General features: G+C 40.8%; 1 protein-coding gene across 1 annotated transcript in view; it reads left to right on the top strand.

The window, feature by feature from the left end:
• kirrel3a (kirre like nephrin family adhesion molecule 3a) overlaps nt 1-18930 on the top strand; it is a 366436-nt gene that overhangs the window by 17649 nt on the left and 329857 nt on the right. The window lies entirely within an intron of this gene.

The raw sequence follows: 18930 nt of genomic DNA on the forward strand, positions 1-18930 counted from the left end.
GCCAAATATCATATTAAGACTTTTTAAAAAACATTTTTTACATATAATTGTAACGCAATACATGATTGTCACTACAAGCCTTGTCTCTACATTACAATAAAATATACAAAATAATTGATTAATTTGAATACAAATTCAAGTTAGTAGCTAGTAAAAGCATAAAAAGAAAGAAATGTATAATTCTTTCTATAATAGAAATGTTTCTTCTGCCCGTAAAGTGTCCAAACCAGGCTTGTCTGGATAAGCGCATTTTTAAAACATAGTCATTGTCCATGCCGGTTTCAGTTGGATTATTTGTCAATTGCTCCGATCAGATCGGTCTCCTCCATTTTGTAGATTATTTACGACTTTTGAATCCACATAAACACATCGGCAAAATCCGGTTTACTTTGAACATGTGTTTTAAACAGTTTAATCCCTTTGTGAATTGTTTCCACTTGCGCCTTTAATTTCTTCATACATCGGGAATCCAAATGAATTAATCCTGAGTCCAATAACCATCAGTCACTCCAATAGTGCTCCTTAATTACGCTTTCATCCTCCTTTAACAAAATACTTCACATTCATCCAGTTTGTGACAGTAGCTGTAGCATTTGAGAGACTTTTAAACTTTAATTACCGCTGGTTACCCCATTGGCCCGCTTGTCATAGGTTGGCGATTCATTTTGTGAGATTAATTAAAAGTTTCAAGATGCTTCAAATTCATACCGATTTAATTTGATATATTTTACAGTATCCATGTTTCTGTTTTTAGTGTGAGAAAATGTGTTAATTAATGTCACACCATAAGCTCTGACATGTTCTGCTAATCCTTTTATTAAAGATCAAGATGCATTAGTTTATTCTAGATGCTTCTCATTCCCACTGATAGGTGGTTGATAGGCAAGTAAATGCTTACTATAAAAAGAGACATCCATGCTCTGTTAGCTCCAGGATAAACCTGAGTTCAAACCTTCAACTCGGAGCAGTTTTCACAGCACATGTACCTCCTGTATGTGTCTTAAGTGGTTGTGGGCTGTGTTGGACTTGACCTCCAAATAACACTGCTGTCAGTCAGATGAACACACCATGACACAACACTTGAACCTTCTCTCTCGCCCGTGGTTGAAGAAGACAGGGGTTAGCGTCGGGGGCATGACCGGCCCGTCACCTCATCTTTGGAACACAGGGAAGCCATATTGACTTTCTCAGTGGAGTGTGATCATGCTTGTTTATGCCTCATCCGCTTTTAAGGAGCCCTCTCCCACACACACACATCTTAGATGTCTGTGGTCAGACTTTCACCACATACATTTAGAGGCACAGTTATCTACAGCTCATGGTTGACACTGACACACCCTGTGTATTTAATTGACAGAGAGTAGATAGCAGTGTTGATAGCATCTTTGCATGTCTAAAAAAAATGTAAGTCTTGTATTCTCTTTTATTTTGTCACTTTAATCAGCATATAAAAGAGCCTTAACCCATCCATCAAAGATACTTTCTATCAAACCCATATAGTTGCATTCAACTGAGACACAGACTATGCATTTTTGAAACATCATTTTCCTCTTACAATGTAAAATTGAATTAATAACCATCAAAACAGACTTTCACTTAATTTCTGTTAGCAAAGGAGTGTTCCTGCCACAGACTTATTTGGTCTTGTATGACAAAAATAAAATGTATGTCAGCTAATGTTAGCAAACTTTAGTTATGTAACTGACAATAGTAACTAAGTTAAAGCTGCCTTTATGACTCTTGTCTACTTGCTACTGTTACTCTTTGCTTTAACATGTCAGAGATAAAGATGTACAGCTAACAACTGAAAATACATCCATTGATTAATAACCTTGCTCGCCAATGGCTTTGACAGCACTTCAATTATGTTTTTGCACTTCAATTGAGTTGACCTCGGCAAGGACCATGGATGTTTAATGAGAACTGGATACAGCTCTGGAGGCAGGGTTGCTATGGAAGTCGCTCAGTGGCGCACAAAGTCAAAATGACCTGACTGTCAAGTACAAACATACCTGGAATATTGGGGGATCTAAAAGTGGGAGTACTACAACTTCCGTGTCAGTCCGTGACGTCATTGGGCGAAAAAAAGGGGTCCCGGCTCCAACGCTGTATCCTGTTCTCTTTATACATCGACTGTCGCCTCCAGTCTCCACTCAGTCAAATAAATTGAAAGGGAAAATTACTCTGGATTCGGCTTTTGGCACATTACACACATTTAGGACCTAATGATTTAAATAAGGGTTCTAAAATGGTTGTACTGGGTAGTTGATTTAGCTAAAAAAAAGATGAACAGACATCTCTTCTCCAGTATACGTCACTTGGAAAACATATTTTTGTGGCCTAATTTATGCGACTTACATGGAAGTTGAAGTACCACAGTTTGACCACTACGAATATTGCTTCAATTAACAGCTCAGTTCCTTGGGGGAAGGTCAGGACATCTAATGGTAGTCTTAATAATAAACTGTGGCATTAAAATGTCATAAGGTATGGTGGCTACTGTTCCAAAATAGGCTTTACAAACTGACACCGAACAAGCTGCAGAGTAAAATCCTTCCACGGCCATCTGATCCAAAAATCCTGTTTTTTGTCGACATGGTGAAAGGATGTTATCTGTTTTTAATAAAATCCAGGATCTACGACATGATGAATCCTTCCCGCCCTGGAGCAAAGGCTGTTCTTTTACCAAGATATGATTGGAAAGCACTGCTCAGAGGTTACATGGCTGTGAGATACATGAGGCTCTTTCAAGACACCAATGCAAAGCTCATTTAAAATCATTGCACAACACAGTGTGGCACGTTGAAATGCAGATGGAGTCTGCAGAGATAATGTATCTTTTGAATATGCATCACAAGAAAAAAACTAAATGAATTTAAGCTCTTCCTTTGAATGTCTTTTTGTTCATCCAACACTTGATATTGCTTGTGTGTACCGATAAACACACGGACACTGACCCCCGTCTTCCATACAGCATACGGTCTGCCAACAATACGGGTGTTACAGTGGGCTGTTCCTGCAACTACAACCGGAGGATAAGCATCTCTCCGTCAGCCCTTTTAACGCAGCGCGATGCAGCATTCATCTCATTTAAATGACTAACCTCAGAGCACATTAATGCACAGGAAGTTACAGACAAGGCTTCAGAGGCTCCCTCCGCACCACACCGCAGCCATTACACTCGCCCCAATGCCAGCACAGGAGTTTATAATGACAAGACACAGGCGGGCTGTTGCCTCAAATCATCCTGATCAACTGGAAATCAATCACATCAATCAGTGTATGGATTTCCATTCGGGAGTCGTTGTGATATACTCGGGGGACTGAATGGAATTGATAGTTACAGTAACTAGTGGCATTTTTGCCTTTCTAAGCTGAAGCTAATGAGAAAGCCTCCTGTTGATGATTGATGTCGCAGCCGAAACCAGTCTGAAATTGAAAAAGAAGCTGAAGGCAGTGGAAGGAAGACACATTTAAAGGCTGTCTAGGAAGTTTTTTCTAAGGTCGCAATACTTTAATATGCCATGTATGTCTCTTAGTTTGACTTACATTGCTGCTTCTCATTTAAGCCATGGTCGTGTATTTATTTGTATTTAATTACTTATTACTAATAAAGGAATTCTGATTCTGCTGACCAGTGTACATACTGTATGGGAAACTGTTGTGTTGAATAGTATGTAAAGTGCTTTTGTAGTTGTGTTGTGTATTTGTAGTTGATTACCGAACACGCACATCATTTAGCAGCCCAGCCATGTGATGATAAATCAACATATCTATTCCTATAGTATAGCAGGCATGAATCTCTGTCTCTGGGATCTATGGCGTTGTTGCACTCTGCAGTTCTGTTGGCGTTTCCTGGCACTGCTAGGAGGCACCTGGGGTAAACAAATGGCTGCGGCTATTGACAGACCTGTTAGATTGTGCCCAGGCCGAGGTGTTGCAGGGTGGCAGGGACGGAGATGCTGAGGTGATATGTGGAAGCAGTGTTTGCCCTCCCAGCACAGCGCTACCTGGCTCTCACATTGTGGATGCAGATATCTATTTGTTTTTACTTTAATCTCTTTATTCAGAGCTCGCCTCACTCAATGTCTCTCACAGCAGTCACTCCTACACACAGCTGTGTACACACACACACACACACACACACACACACACACACACACACACACACACACACACACACACACACACACACACACACACACACACACACACACACACACACACACACACACACACACACACACACACACACACACACACACACACACCTGCTCTTAGTTAAGGTCATCTTCAGATGGTTCAAAAAGAGACTGTTTGTTTGCATGTGTGGACATGAGTATGCGCTGTGCACGAGTGTGTCTGCACAGAAGCATGTGTGTGTGTGTGTACGTGTGTTTTAGGCTCTACCACACCAATTACAACCCTATGCCTCTCTTTTGCAATATAAATGTAAATCAGCCTTTTAACTTGTACACAAGAACTCCTGGAGGGGGGGGAGACACGGAGAGCGGGGAACCAAGTACCTCACCTCCAGATAATGATGTGTTTCTTTGCCATTACCATGCAGCCCATCAGGAAGGTGTTGTGCCGCTTGAATATAGTAGTGCACCTCACGCTTCCCAGCGGACACTTGTTTGGGGCTTTTGTTGTTTAATCTAGTCTCCTGGCTGCGGAGAGAAGACTCCTTGTTTGGCGGAGTGGACCGAGGTTATAGAAGCTCAGTCTAACTCAGATGAACTGCCCATTGTCTGCCTCTCAGATCACTGGCATCATGAGGCTCTTGTCATTAATGTCTGTGATCTGATGCCCACGAGGCACAAACCCATCTGAGCGTGCTCTGTTTAATCTCCCCTCATTATTTTTCTATGCGGTAAACTAGGCGTGGGGGGGGGAGTGGGGTTGCTGGCATTTTTTTTAATAGGGAGCAGAAACAATCACCACGGGAACTGATAATAAATGTTCTCTGCATGCTATCTTTGAAGTCATCCACTTCAACCTCTGTAGATGGGGAAGGCTGTGCTCAGCAAGGACCTTTCGAATAAAGTCCCTTCTGATAAGACCTGATGAAGTTTGTTTTTTGTCTTATTCTGTGAACGCCTCGAGACACGCTCTGCTTCTTCCACGTGAAACCTCCCTGGCTGGGTAAATACATGATTGATGGTTGTTCCTCATCACTGCTTTAAAAGGCGGCACTCGACACTCGACACTCTTTGACAGGTTTATGAACAATTAGGACAGCTACAGCAGCTGATTAAATGTCAAATTCCAGAGGATCAAGTCATCAGGAAAGATGATTTGAATTTCCCTTCCCTTGATTTGTTAGATTCTTTCAATTAGATGTCATGCTCTCCGTCTGGGAGACGCCAGTATCGTGATCCCAATCATCGCTTATTCAGGTAGCAGACATTTCATTTGGGTGTGAAATCCTTTTGAAAGACTGAATCAGATGCAAATACATGCAACAATCAGGTAGTAAGCAGTCAAACAATGTATACAAAACATTTAAAAATAAATTAGAGCAGGTGTTTGGAATGGAATTGTCTACACGGATCCAAATGAGCGACTGAAGCTATCCATGAGAGATGCAAAATTAAATGATGGCAGCCAACTGCTTGTAATGATTATGTAATGCTATCATTTTAATTGTTGGCATCCACTACGTCCATGATATGTGCACACCATTTATTGATACCCTTGGTAGGACAGAGAATGTGTATTGCTTATGGCAACATTAGTGATGACTGCTAATAAACACTGGTGAAATCAATTGCCTGCAAAATGTCTCAGATAGTGCACATGGATGCATTTGAGGAAACAAGTCATAACAAAAAGAAGAGTGATTTCATTATGTAGCTCTAAAACTAGAATCATGTTTGTAGCCTGTCATTTGTAACACTCTCCATCAGTCTTATGAGCTCATGGCTCAGTGGATAGTGTGCTGTACTTCCAATCAGGGGATAGCAAGTTCGAGTCCCACTGCAGTCAGCATGTCGTTGTGTCCCTGAAGACACGTCACCCCACATTGCTCCTGTGGGGATTGCCCACAGTGCTGAATGTATGCAAGTCGCTTTGGATAAAAGCGTCTAACAAATGACATGTAATGTAATATCACTAAACATACTTGTATTACATACATATTTGTATGTGCCACATGTATCTGCTTTCATGGAAGGATCTCCCACCCTGATATGATGCAAAACAAAAAAGGCCACTGTCTGAATTAAACAAAAGGACAAACAACATATCCAAATCTCAACGGGCTCATTTACTGCCTTTTGGCTCAAACCCACGTCATAAACATCCCAGAATGAGTCCCCGTATCAGGCACTACATATGCTTCCCGCATCTTCATTAGGGGACAACAAAAACAAAATACTTCCAAAATAGTTTTGCCTTTTCCCCTTTGAGTTGCAGATATATCTACTGCAAGACTTGGTTAAGGTCTGTAACATTGTCACAGTAACTGAGTTGATAAGCGAGGATGAGGAGCGTGGCATCCTCTCAGGGCATGCTGGGAGAGAGAGGAAGTTGATAAACAGTGAAACCCTCGGACTGAGATTGTAGTTATTTGGTAATGTGACGTGATAATGGCACTGTGGAGGGTCCAGTAATGAGGTACCCTTATGAAAGGCCATAACGTCAGATCAGGTAGCTGCGACGGAAAGGGGAAGGGGCACACACTCAATATGTTTCTCTCCCCAGAAAACATTGGACTGGATTTAAGTTGAGTTCCACTGAAAAAGCAGAACATTTTACTTTGATCAAATATACTTATGTCAACAGCTTTCAGATAACTGTCTTAGGTTAGTTGAAAGCAATAATATCAAGTTGAACCTGATATTTTTTCTTTAAACGTATTCGTATTTCTTTCAACTAGTACAGTGTGTAGTATGTGAAATCTGTTGACATAACACAGTATATTAGATCAAAGTCAAATGTTCAGCTTTTTCAGTGTATCTCAACTTAAATCCATTCCAATGTTTTCTGGGGAGAGACACATTGAATGTTTCAGTTTTTTCAGTGGGGGTTAAGACAGCTGTTGACAGGGAAGAAGGTATCTTGGCTCAAATAATGGTATGAGAACTCTTTTTCTCCCTTTTTTATATTAATCCCACTTTAGATTTGTTCCATTTTGTCCGACTGTAAAGAGTTTGCAGGGCATTTGTTGTTGAGGCAGCGTGAGAGGGAGCAACATAATGTATTGCTAGTTTGTTACTCTGCTTATCTTTAGTTTGCTTAAGTTCCCAACTGCCCAAAGGAATGACATGCAATGCCAATCTCCATCATGAGAGCAGCAGTGAAAACTGTATATTTGAGTTAAATCTTCAGGTCAGAATGTCTAGTAAAAGTCTACCCTAGCCCTCTACATACATGTTTTAAAACTCTTGTGTTCTCTACTATCTGAACACATTGTAACGTGATACAATCATTGCATGATATTTTGGTAATTGTTTAGTAAATAGTGAAAAAAGTCTCCTCTATCATCCAGTGAAGCCTGCGTCACACGGTCCCGAAATTGACACCAGATGGACAAACGATAAAGGAAATGTTCAAATTCGGCTCTGATCATAACAACATCGGGCCATTCGTGAGGGCATCTTAAGCCATCGTATGACCGTCGGTGGAGTTTCTCAGGCTCCGGCAGCAACTTCGTGAGCGGTGGCAACATCTTTGGCATGCCAACAAATTGCCGAAAGACCTTGCGAAGGTTCATGTTCGTGTTTTATTTGTGTTTCCATTTTGCCCTCCGTAAGGCCATCGTGAGGGCATCTTGTAAAATCGTGTCACCTTTGTCTTTACTTTGTGTGATCATCGGTGCAATCGGGCATGTTTCGCCTCACGAAGACAATACGAAGGAAACAAGAAGCTGCCCGATTGTCTTAGGAACAAGACTACGTGAAGCCCTCGCAATGCCGTCGTGTAGCCATCGTATTATAGTACGATGACATCGAGATGGGAACAGGGTGACGGCAAAGACAGCCGAATTTGAGTAGCTCAAGCGTTTCCCATGTGTCATGGTAACGTGGACATATAAAAGGCCAGCCTCAGAGCATCTTCCTCAGTCAGTCCTGAGCAACTCTACAGAGCAGAGAAGTGTGCAACTCCCAAAGCTTCAATCTTTTCCTCTTGAAGATGTTTCAATTGAATACAAATAATACTCCTTCTTGAAATAATAGTACATATTAAATCACACTCTTGTTAAAACACAGTTATGAGTAAACATTTCCCACAATCCAGATGTTTTATTCATCCATTATGCATCTTTTGTAGAGAGGTATGTGAGTTTTCATATGGATTTGAGAGGGACTGACACTGTGCTCCCAATCATTTCCACATCTCCAATCATATCCAACCATGGGTGTAGGAAGCATCCTCAATGTGGTTGGGACAATTTGACGGGGGGTGTGGGCAGGTGGTGGACCTCACCTCCTCTAGGGGGGTCCGGGGGCATGCTCCCCTGGGAAGATTTTTTTTTTTTAAATGTTGAAGTTAAATGCATCTATCTGGTGCACTTGAGAGCAAAGTTAGGGACTAAATATATGGATACATCTCTCAACACCATGTGAAACAATACTGTTTAAAAAAAACCTTTTTCTTTATGCATATTTTACAAATCACTTCCCTTTAAACTGTATTTTTGTTTTACTGATATAGTATGAGTTGGAATTATTTCATACCTGTTATTCTCTTGTTTTTTATAATGATCATATAAAAGGTGTGCCTTGGAAATACTTGTTTACATGAGATAACTTAGACTAAAGTCAACAATCTAAACACTCAGGCTGCAGTCGAATAGTCCAAAGATCAGCTCCTAAGTTCTAACCCTATCGTCTATTCCTTGACCTCTGAGTGAAACGTCACGGGGTTAAGGGATAGTGGATAGGAGAATTCAAAAGGACTTAGGAGAAGAGACTGCGGTCATTTTGTGCGTCTGCTGCTGCTGTGGGGAAACTATGGAAACTACAGTTTTCTATACAGTGGACTACAACATGGATGTTTATTAAGAACGAGGGACTACTGTAAACTCATCTAGAGACTCTGCACCGTGCTCTGATGCTGCTGCTTTGCTTTATGAACGGGGACAACAGAGAAACATATTCTTCATGACAAAAGTTGGAATTGAAATAAAAAAGGAAAGTGAAACTTATGCTCGTCACCCTCTCCCTCCGGTCCACATTAATACTAATGATCCCAATACGTATGATTGTATGAAAAGATCTTAAAATCAATCCAAATGTATTTATTATAAATGTTAGTCCTTAACATCTATCACTGTGTATATCACCATTCAAACATCTTTTAAAAGTTGAACAAACCCCACACAGCTCAGTGAAGACTGTGAAATGTTGACTTTATTTGATAATTTCAGTAAAAACTAACGTTCATATTTCTCTTTTTGATTATAATACTGATGAACGTTCAAAACAAAGCACTTTGGCAACTTACCACCTATGTTTTAAAATGCTTAATAAGCACCGTAACTTTCATGATATCATTTCTCTGTCATAATCGGTTGTTTCCGTGAACGGCCGACTGTTGAGTGACGGCAAATGCTGCGGCTGCAAGGCATTGTGGGGCAGCATTTTCGCTTCTCCTGTCGGTTAGGGCGGTCCAGTGGTTCCTAAGCTAAAGGAGGTTATAAAGGAAGTTTGAAACCTCCTTTCCTATCATTCTCATCATTCTAGAGAATTCGAACGGCACTTATCATGGCTGCCACTGAGGGACTTCCGGGTCATTGCAATCCTTTAGGAAGGTTCCTAAGCTAAATGGACTATTCGACTTCAGCCTCAGAGTCCTTTACCTCCCTGAGCTGACTTTATAAGATTTGTCTGACAGAAGAGAGCTCTCCTGCTCCTTGTTGTAGAAACAACTCCTTATGTACGTTAGCGCTCTCTCGTTCACTCTCTCTCTCGCTCGCCAGAATAACTTTTAATGCTGTATCCTATTATTTTCGATGGCTTTATTGTATGATATGACCAGGGCCGTCCCTGGCCAACTTGGGGCCAGGGACGGCCCCCCCCCCCCCCCCCCCCCCAACCGACAGGAGTGCATTTTTTTTTTTTTAAACAAAGTACTTTGCAAATATAATTCCTGTTTATTATTATTATTATCAACACAGTTACTTTTGTATACAGTGAGGTACAGTAAATGGTAAATGTGCATGTATGTCGTTCAGTATGCGTATACAGGTGAATACGTCTGCATTTCCTGCCAAATACTAGCCTCAAAAAGATTAAAATATAATTAATGCAAATAAACTACTTCTACTAATAATCATAATCAATTCAATAATATAAATACTGTATTATTTTACTATAATATAGTTGTAATATAGTCAAGACAAAACATGCTCAATCACTGATATTTCTTAAATCTGTATTCAAATGTAGTTCCCTCTGTCAGCAACGTATCAACAACTACACACACATTTCTATCAGTATTTCTCTGTGTTGTGGTTGACATGATGATGACTGTTAGGGGTTAAGGGGAGAGGCTGAGCATCACCATGAAATGTGCAAATTTACATAAAAATGAATAAAAGGGGAAAAAATGCTCCATGTTTTTTAGGCTGTAAACTTTAACTGTTATGTAAGCCAACTAGACAGACAGTGTATCACTCTTCCTCCTGTACATTAGCAGATAAAAGGCATAACATACTTGAATGAATGTTAAATAAAGAATGCTGGAAATAACTGCATCTCCATTAGCCTATATGCTATGCAGAGACTGCCTTCTTCATGTCGTGAATTGCAGCTGATGTTTTAATATGGCAATTGGCAATTTGACTTGTACAACATTCGCAAGTTGTACATTTCAATAACCCACCTTCGAGTGATGCTCTAGTTTCTTCATGTTTTGTTTTTTTTCCCTCTTGCTTGTGCCGGACTGAAACTGTCTTTTCACCGACATCTCTTCACCTGCACTAGTGGCCATATCAAAGGTAGAACCTCTACGGGACTATCCATTTCGGCAGATCCGGGACAAGATAGATCATAGAGAAGAATATTAAAATTGCAGTGAAGTTAATAACTGTAATTTTATTTTACCCACTGAGAGAAACAGTCAAAAATACAACTCAAGTTAATAAGGAAAACATCACAATATCTTGGTTTTCAATTAAATAAAGATGTGGTGTTTTTCATATGAATTCATGCATTAGTTCATTTAATTCCATCTTAATGCATAGGACTGGCTTACATGTATGAGCAGTTTGACTGTCTTGTGTTGGTCATACTGTATAATGACATATTGCTTGTGAATAGTAAATAATGCAAAAGATGAGGAACTAAAATATTTGTATCCTGAACCACCATTGCAATATCTAGATTCCATCCTCAGATTTCCTGCCAACTTAAAACGTTTTTCCAATGTTTCCTCCATTGTTGACGCATCAACAATGAGAGTGCTGATGCTCCGTCACATGGTGCAAGAATCACCTGAAGCTCAATATTACCAAAAAGCTGGTGGTGGACAATATATATATACAGGACTCCCCCTGTCCTGATTATCATCCAGGGGGCAGAAGTGAAGAGGATCAAACTAGTGGGGATCACAAATATCTGGGAAAAAAGGCTTCTGCTTTTGTCTATCCCTGCTTGTGAATTCTGATAAACCCTGCTGCGTTGATCAAATATAAATCAAGACTTTGTTTATTTCCTTTTGTATAGACTGTTTTCAACGTGGCGCTAATGCCACAAACGTTCACATTTTAGAAGTTAACAGTAAACTAAAATATGTTTCTGAAAATGTTTGAAGCGAGAAATATATTAATATTTGTGTGTTGCCTAGTTTGGTCAGAATTTATGAGCAGTGATTGGCACTGCCTTAAAGACTCCTCGGCTCTGATTGGTTATTTTCCTTTGGGCAAAGTGTAATCTTGCAAAAACCATTAGGAGAACTGGAGAGTTTTTTTTTCCAGAAATATCTGTCGCCAATTTAACCTTTGAGGTTTCTCGTAATATATTTTTTTCTGTATAACCGCCACAAATTGATGCAACAATCTAACTTATTTTTGCCCATTCCCACACACTGCAATGGTTTTTTTGTGAGGACAGACAGATATTTTCGACATGTCGATATGAACAAAATAATAGGCAGCTCATTCAGCCACTATCCACCTGCATAGGTGAGTTCTTCAGACGCTCCTTTGCACCTTCTGCTCAACAGCAGTAGAAACAAGTTATAACTCATATTGGATCGATCTACTCTAGCGTTTTCAAAAGGCAGCAGTGATACGTATGGGAGGCGTGTGGCGCAGTGGATAGAGCCTTGGTGTTGGGATCAGGGGTCACAGGTTCAAAACCCCACTGCATGTCGTTGTGTCCCTGGGCAAGATGCTTCACCCCAAATTGCTCCTGTGGGGATTGTCCACAGTACTGGATGTACAGTAAGTCGCTTTGGATAAAAGGGTCTAACAAGTAACATGTAAAAAAAAATACGTTTAACATCAAACAAATAAAACATGATTACATTGCCCCGCTTTAAGCCTCTCTGCTGTGGCTGTGATCAGTTGTACATTCTATGATATTGCTGAATACTTTTATGAGCGTTCTGGGTGTACCTTCCAACTACATTATCGATCTTTTAAGCTCACATGAGCTGAAATGCAGCTTGGGATGCCCAGGCTAAAGTTTTCTAAGCTGTTTTATAGTCTAAAGCAGGGGTCTCCAACCTTTTTTAGGATGAGAGCTACTTTCAAAAAATAAAAGAAGTCATGAGCTACTTTTACTTCTTTTTGTTTTGCAGTGTTTATATTTAGCACATTGTAAACATTATTATATGCTACCTTTAACCTTTGTGTGCTGTTTGGGTCTGTGGGACCCGTTTTCAGTGTTTACTAGAAGAACATGTATGCAATGTAATTATTTTCAACCTGCTTTATTTGGGGGTGGACCTCACCTCCTCTTGGGGGGTCCAGGGGCATGCACCCCCGGAAAGATTTGTTTTAAATGTTGAAGTGAAAAGCATCAATCTGGTGCACTCTAAGCACAAAATGAATTAATGGATACAGCTCTCAACACTCAGATGAAAGAGAGCTGTATACTTTTCAATGATCCAAACATCGTTAGAATATGATCACAACCAATAACAAACATTTCAACTTGTTTATTCTTATCTTATGTTACCTAGTTAGCATTCTTTCTTTTTATTTATGCACATTTTACTAATCACTCCCCTTTTAAACTGTTTTTTTTTACTGTACTATAGTACACATTGGAATGATTACTTACTTAATTACAACTAAATAGATGCTCTCTCTCTCTCTCTCTCTCTCTCTCTCAGAGTCTGTGTGCTCCTCCGTGGCGATGACGGCTTCTGTTAAAAAATAATAATAAACATATTTGTAAAGTGGGGGGACACAAACGGGATTTCGAAAAGTGGGGCGGACATGTCCCCTCTGTCCCCAGTGGAAATTACGCCATGCGTGTGTGTGCGTCAAGTGGCACTACTAGACACTAGGCTGTTCAATGGGGCTGATGTGTTGTGTAGATTATGTCAGAAGGAACATCACAGTCAAACTCCTTATGAAGCCTTAGTGAGATGCTGCTCCACATGCTTATCTTCCCGACTGCAACGCTGGTTCCTCAAATCAAGCAAGAACGTGATTGGTCGATATTCATTGTGGGGGGTGTTAGATAGATATAGAGTTGTAGTAAGTAGATAAAGTTAGCTATTATTGAGGTTTTGTTTACGTATGCATAGGGTAGATTATTTTAATTACATTTTCTTTTTTTTGTGTTTATTTTTAACATTTTGGATTTGCGAGTTACTTATTGAGGGCTTGCGAGCTACCGGTAGCTCGTGATCGACGTGTTGGAGACCCCTGGTCTAAAGTCTCTCGTTTCAGACCAAGCTTTTCATACGGCGAAGAAAACTCTAACCAAGGATCCCAGACTTCACTCTATATCTCTCTAAAGATAGATGATGCAGGAGAAGGGTACGTAGGCAGGGTCATCTTGCCGTCAAACCTCAGCGTCAGCTTGCATTCATAATTACTCTTACACAGATTCATATTGACTAAAACCCTTATATTTACAGAAATATGAAAATAATGGTTTTAATGACTTTCGTTCTCAACATTTTCCACTGCAGACCAGTCTTTCAGTTGTACGTATCCTTTTCCAGCTATGATTGGGTATATATTCCCACAGTGAAAGGTCCGTACATGATTTTTACGACCCTTTAAATATACCACATTACTCTGCCTCGTATTTCTTGGCATCCATTTTTGTTGGAGCCAGATTCTGCGACCCCTGCCGAGAGGCCTCATTGAAATTCATTTAAAGGTCATGGACCAGCAACCTTGGGCTGCCCTTCGGCTCACACTGGGCCTCGCTTTGATGGGTTGACACAGCTTGGCTGTAATGGTGGCTCTAAAGGTCTCTAGCATGACTGCACAGGCTTATCAGGGAGGGCTTCATCAAGTCCTGGCTGGCTGCAGAGAGTGGAATGGAAATTAAAGAAAAGAGAGGGCCTGAACCAAATCAAGATGAAAACATCATGTGGAGGGGAGTGTAAGGAGCAGGAGGAATGGTATTATCAGAGAGAGACTGTGACAGAAAGCAGGGTAAAGGCCTGGTAAGGGCTACTAATGTATGATGTCTTTTTTGTTTTTCTGTTATGTTTATATGTATTCATGTGGAACCTACTTGCAGCAGGTCACCCTTGAAAAAAAGATCAATGATCTCAATGGGAAATGAAATGACTAATGCTGCTGTCAAATGACCATGAACTGTGATATACAGATGACACAACCTTTAGGATCAGTAGGAACATTCTATTAGTCATAAACAAATGGTTTATCTGAAAATTGCAAAATAGCCCTTTAAATGTACATTTCAAAACATACAAAAATGAACATTATCATCATAATGTGCAGAGGTTATAGTGTTGACGTTATGTCGAAGACAATGTATTGTCTTGCAGAGATATCTACAGAAATTAGCATACTAACTGGCTAGCCCTGTGAGTAGAGAGGGTGGCGGCTTGGAGACGGATGGAACTTTCGTTAACAATTAGCATATAGCAGATCAGCCAGTGCTACCCCGGCTCTGAGGCTCTGATCCTGGGGGAGGGGGACTGTCAAGACTCCCCCTTGGATCGTCAATGTTTTCTGTTGCTTCCATTACATGGGTTCGACCCAGCACTCTCTCCAATGTGACACTCCAGTGCTGGGGATCAAGCCGACTGGATCCGAGCCGTCACAGATGATAACTGAAGCACCTTCCACTGCAGCAGCTGCATGCTAACACACTCCAGCAATCAGTATTCAGTCCTGCCCAGAGGATGACATACAGTTGCAAGAAAAAGTTTGTGAACCCTTTGGAATTACCTGGATTTCTGCATAAGTTGGTCATAACATGTGTTCTGATCTTCATCTAAGTCACAACAATAGACAAACACAGTCTGCTTAAACTAATACCACACAAACAATGATGTGTGTTCATGTTTTTATTGAACGCACCATGTACACATTCACAGTGCAGGGTGGAACAAGTATGTGAACCCCTCGGGTAAAGATTTCTTCAAGAGCTAATTGGAGTCAGGAGTCGGCCAACCTGGAGTCCAATCAATGAGACGAGATTGGAGGTGTTGGTTAAAGCTGCCCTGCCCTATAAAAAATACACACCACTTTTGAATTAGCTATTCTTAAGAAGCATTGCCAGATGTGAACCATGCCTCGCTCAAAAGAGCTCTCAGAAGTCCTACGATTAAGAATTGTTGACTTGCATAAAGCTGGAAAGGGTTACAAAAGTATCTCTGAAAGCCTTGATGGTCATCAGTCCACGGTGAGACAAGTTGTCTATACATGGAGACAGTTCAGCACTGTTGCTACTCTCCCTAGGAGTGGCCGTCCTGTAAAGATGACTGCAAGAGCACAGCGCAGAATGCTCAATGAGGTGAAGAAGAGTCCTAGAGAGTCAGCTAGAGACTTAAAGAAATCTCTGGCACATGCTAACATCTCTGTTGACGAATCTACGATACGTAAAACACTGAACAAGAATGGAGTTCATGGGAGGACACCACGGAGGAAGCCACTGCTGTCCAGAAAAAACATTGCTGCACGTTTGAAGTTTGCAAAAGAGCACCTGGATGTTCCACAGCACGACTGGCAAAATATTCTGTGGACAGATGAAACCAAAGCTGAGTTGTTTGGAAGGAACACACAGCGCTATGTGTGGAGAATCCAAAGGGTTCATATACTTTTTCTTGCAATTGTATACCCATATATCCCCTCGTCTTTCTCACCCCGGAAACAAACGAATATACATCAAAACGTAAAGTAACACGGACCGTACAGCACAATGAAAACACAGATGGCTAAAACCCACATGCAATTTATTAGATAGTAGTGTAATTAGTTTCAGCAATTTGTTTTAATTAAGGTATTATTGCCCACTGACAGATATACAGGCATTAAACACGAACAAAGAATAAGAACTGCAAATTGTCCCATAAAAGACATGGAAATATCAGTGAATCATTAAAAATGCATTTGTATTAAACCTCCTAATTGAAGGTCTGGGAAATCCTTTGGTCATTTCATAGGAAATTGCTTACTAGGAAGATCCCAAACTATTTGTCATATATTTGTTTTACCTTTATTCAAACAGGATGAGTTGGCAGAGCATACATTATTACATTACATTGCATTTAGCTGACGCTTTTATCCAAAGCGACTTACAATAAGTGCATTCGACCAACAAGATACAAACTTGAAGAAAACAGAATCATATAAGTACATCAGGTTTCGTCAGGGCCGGACTGGGACAATAAGTCAGGCCGGGAATTATACACCCAGCCAGGCCACTACCAGTTTTCTTTTGTGTCATTTTCCTGGATTTATTTGTCAATATTTACAGCGTTGCTTCCCAGAGTGATAGCCCTAAACTTTAAATCTACTACCCCAGAATAAACATATGGACATGGGTTACTGTTTAAAAAAAATGTGCAAATCTATTTAGGAACCTGTCCATGTGAACATATTTTAAGTGGAGGTGGACCTCAAATCCTCTAGGGGGGTCCGGGGGCAAAATGCATCAATCTGGTGCACTTTGAGGGGGAAATAAAGAGACTGCACACATATGAAACAGAACTGTATACATTTAAATAATCATAAAATCATTAGAACATGGCCATATCCAATAATATACCATATCCAATATGAAAAAACATTGAAACTTGTTTATTTGTTTTTGGTTTATTTATAGTTGTGAGTGTGTCTGGGCTCCTGAATCAGCCTCACCTGTCTCCCCCCTCTCCCCCTGCTCCTCTTTGAGGCAGCAGCAAAGACAAGTTTTAGCTCTCAACAAGTTTTTAAAGTTTATCTTGCCTTTTTTCACCTAGTTAATTTTTTTTAATTATTATTCATGCATATTTTACTAATCACTCCCCCTTCAAATGGAAATATGTGTTTACATAAATGGTGAGCAAACCGTTTGAGACCCACTGAGATAACTCAGACTAAGTTAACTATCTAAACACTCAGAGTCCTTTACCTCACCTGAGCTGTAGTTATCAGTCTCTCAGTCTGACAGCAGAGGACTCTCCTCCACCTTGTTGACAGCTCATTATATCTATTAGCACCGCTAGCTAGCACCAGATGCTAACAACAACAATACACGTAACCGGTGCGCGCGCTTTCTCTCGCTCGCTCGCGCCCGCCACACATACACACCCTCCCGAGCTTGAATGAGAGACCAATAGAGGGCTTTAGTGTATGATCTGTATGAAAGTGGCCATGTCGGCAGGCCACATCATGTAGACAGCCAGTCACCGTCTGTGAGGCAAAGTCAGACCCACATTTGCGCAGCGTTGCGTTCACAATACATACATAACAAAAAAAATCCTCAGGCCAGCAGGCCACTTAGCAGGCCAGGCCATCGGGAAACCTCCCGGTCATCCCGATGGCCAGTCCGGGCCTGGGTTTCATAGAGCTAAAACATTTCAAGTGCTACTCAACTGGCTTTAGATAAGCCAGTCCTTTATTAGTAAGTGCTTTGTTAGCAATTCCATCGCTCGAAGTGGAGTCGAAAGAGATGAGTTTTCAGTCTGTGCCGGAAGATGTGCAAGCTACATGCTCTATTACTGCACTGTCCGTTCAATGGGTATTATTTTCATTAGCAGGCCCATGATGGGTATATTTTAAGACATTTGAGACAGCATATTATTTGTAAGCTATAGCTCACGACAGGCCGTGGTATATGTTCATTATATCACAGCTAAGGGGCGTGGTTCGGCCCGACGCGAAGCAAACTGCTTGCAGTTCAGCCCAACTGTATACTGTTTTTCTCAGACGCGGAGGGATACTGACTTGTTGTGAAAAGTGACTTACAATTCTACCCGTGATATACGCTCAGTATAGCACGGCTAAGAACCAATCAGATTGCTTGATTTGACTTAACTCGAGATATCTTAGGGAAGTCAACATTGGTTTCTTTTGACCATGAAAACAATGTTATTTAACCACCACCACTGTCATACCAGACCCTTAGATTACCTATGTCAGTGGTCACCAACCTTTTTAAGCCCAAGATCACCGATCACCTAGGTGAAAGGCGAGATCTACCTATTGCAGAATTGAGTGAAAAAGACGACCCAGACAGTGCTTTCAATTTGAGGCCTTTTATATAGGCTAATTGCATCTGAATTACTGTTACAATGAAGGCTCCATAATCAGCTCACGGCATATAGGCAGGGGTAAAGTTCTATTTTTTATGAGTGGGGGGCAGACCTCACCTCCTCTAGGGGGGTCCTCACCTCCTCTAGGGGGTCCGGGGGGATGCTCACCCGGGAAGATTTTTTTTTTAAATATTGAAGTTAAAAGCATCAATCTGGTGTACTTTGAGAGCAACATGAAGAGATCTATGGATACATCTCTCAGCACCCATATGAATCAGAACTGTAAACAGATTTTCTTTTTCT

Source organism: Pseudochaenichthys georgianus, chromosome 14 (genome assembly GCF_902827115.2).
Source record: "Pseudochaenichthys georgianus chromosome 14, fPseGeo1.2, whole genome shotgun sequence".
NCBI lineage: Eukaryota > Metazoa > Chordata > Actinopteri > Perciformes > Channichthyidae > Pseudochaenichthys > Pseudochaenichthys georgianus.